Source organism: Tasmannia lanceolata, unplaced genomic scaffold (genome assembly GCF_043159265.1).
Source record: "Tasmannia lanceolata isolate RefF3 unplaced genomic scaffold, GAP_Taslan_0.1 ptg000101l, whole genome shotgun sequence".
Lineage (NCBI taxonomy): Eukaryota > Viridiplantae > Streptophyta > Magnoliopsida > Canellales > Winteraceae > Tasmannia > Tasmannia lanceolata.
In genome coordinates, this window is record NW_027518778.1 from 5,001 (window position 1) to 7,500 (window position 2,500).

Sequence of the window (2,500 nt, forward strand, 5' to 3'; positions counted from 1 at the left end):
TGGCCAAAGAACATGCGCGAATGCTCCTGTCGGAAGGGTTGGTGTCCTGGCCCCGTCGGGTGTCACGAATGCTCGGTTGCGAAGACCATGGGACCAAAGCCATGGCACGTCGGATGATGGCTCCAGCTGGCGCCCCGGCACTTTCTGTGGCATTGATGCTCGGTTTCAAAGACAAACGTGCGCAGGGCCAGGGGACCGCGGATGACTGCTCGTGCTGGCCTCGTTGGGCGGCATTGATGGTCGGTTGCAAAGAAAATGCGCGATTGCTCGTGTCGGGGACTGGCAAGCCAAGGCCAAGCGAGCCATGGAAACGCGGATGATGGCTCCAGCTGGCGCCCCGGCACTTTCTGTGGCATTGATGCTCGGTTTCAAAGACAAACGTGCGCAGGGCCAGGGGACCGCGGATGACTGCTCGTGCTGGCCCCGTTGGGCGGCATTGATGGTCGGTTGCAAAGAAAATGCGCGATTGCTCGTGTCGGGGCCTGGCAAGCCAAGGCCAAGCGAGCCATGGCAACGCGGATGATGGCTCCAGCTGGCGCCCCGGCACTTTCTGTGGCATTGATGCTCGGTTTCAAAGACAAACGTGCGCAGGGCCAGGGGACCGCGGATGACTGCTCGTGCTGGCCCCGTTGGGCGGCATTGATGGTGTGTTGCAGAGAGCATGTGCGATTGCAAGTGTCGGCCGGGTTTGGGTTCCCTTGGGCTTTCGGGCGCCTTGGACGCAGTCTTGCGAAGACCATGGGCACAAGGCCCCGTCCTGGCCCCTTGTTCGATTCGCTCTCGTCTTGCGCTTGCTTCCAAGGTCCTCCATGACCTTCCCCATGGCCTTGCTAGATCCCCCCCATGACGCATGACCTCTGTCCGTTGATTGGTTTTGAGTGCACACCATGCCCGGCTTGGCACCGTGTTGTCGCGTGAGTGGCATTTGGATCGTGCATGGTGGTGGGCTACCTGCCAATGCGCACAAGCCTTGCACACTAGCCTTGCGCACGAGCCTTGCACAAAAGCCTTGGACACAAGCCTTGCGCACAAGCCATGCATACAAGCCTTGCTCACAAGCCTTGGGCACTGGCCCATCGCACTAGCCTTGCACACAAGCCTTGCGAACTAGCCTTGGGCACGAGCCTTGCGCACTAGCCTTGGGCACTAGCCTTGCACACAACCCTTGGGCACTAGCCTTGCGCACCAGCCTTGCCCACAAGCCTTGCACAGCAGCCTTGCACACTAGCCTTGCATACAAGCCTTGCACACTAGCCTTGCACCCAGGCCTTGCTCACTAGCCTTGGGCACTAGCCTTGCGCACTAGCCTTGGGCACTAGCCTTGCACACAGACCTTGGGCACGCAGGCCTTGCACGCTAGGCATGCTTGGGCAAGCAGCTCCCGCAACAAGTCGGCGGGTGTAGGCATGGTTGGGCGCAGATCCCGCATCGTCTCGTCGCGTCTGGGCGCAAACCCGTCGCGTCTCGTTGCGTCTTCAGAAGTCGTCGCTAACAGCACCTTTGGTTGCCACTGGTGGTTAGGCGGGTTGGTTGCGCAAACCCTATAGGAGGGTGGCATGCTGCGGGGCGCTGGAATGCGCAGGTTTAGGGCGTTTTTGCCCGGATAGGCACTGGAATGTGCTGGTTTTGGGCGTTTTTGCCTGGACAGGCTAAGGAATGGGCATGCTTTGGGCGTTTTTGCCCGGATAGGCACTGGAATGGGCTGGTTTTGGGCGTTTTTGCCTGGATAGGCTAAGGAATGGGGCATGCTTTGGGCGTTTTTGCCCGGGCAGGCACTGGAATGCCTGGCCTTGGCTGGGCATTGCTGGGTTGGGCTCCCTTGGCCTTTCAGGCGCCTTGGATGCTGTCTTGTGAAGACCATGGGCACAAGGCCATGGCATATAGTGAGGAATGGACCACGGTTGCCAAGGTTGCGCAAGTTTTGGGCATTTTTTGCCCGGATATGCCCAAGTATGCCCCGATAGGCCCGTTACGCCCCGGTATGAACGCGTATGCCCGGATAGACTCGGTATGCCTTGGGATACATGCGAATGCCCCGATAGGCTTGGTACGCCCCGATATGCGCACGTGTGCCCCAGTAGGGCTCGGTATGCCCCGGTATGTACGCGTGTGCCCTGATAGGCCCGGTATGCCCCGATATGCACACGTGTGCCCCAATAGGGGTCGGTATGCCCCGGTAGGTACGCGTGTGCCCCGTAGTGCACGTTTCGCAGAACTCCCCGCATGTCCCGCCCCTATATGTAATACTTACTTACTTACTTACTTTCTTTCTTGCTTGCTTGCAATGGTTGGGAGTGCCCGGCATGCCCCGCTGCAGAGACCAAGGGCGCAATGACTTGGCACCGCGGATGCCGGGACTCCGGCACTTCCCGTGGCACTGATGGTTGGTTCCAAAGACAAAAGGCCGTGCAAGGCCACCGCACCGCTGATGATTTTGCTCGTGCTGGCGCCGTTGTGTGGCCAAAGAACATGCGCGAATGCTCGTGTCGGAAGGGTTGGT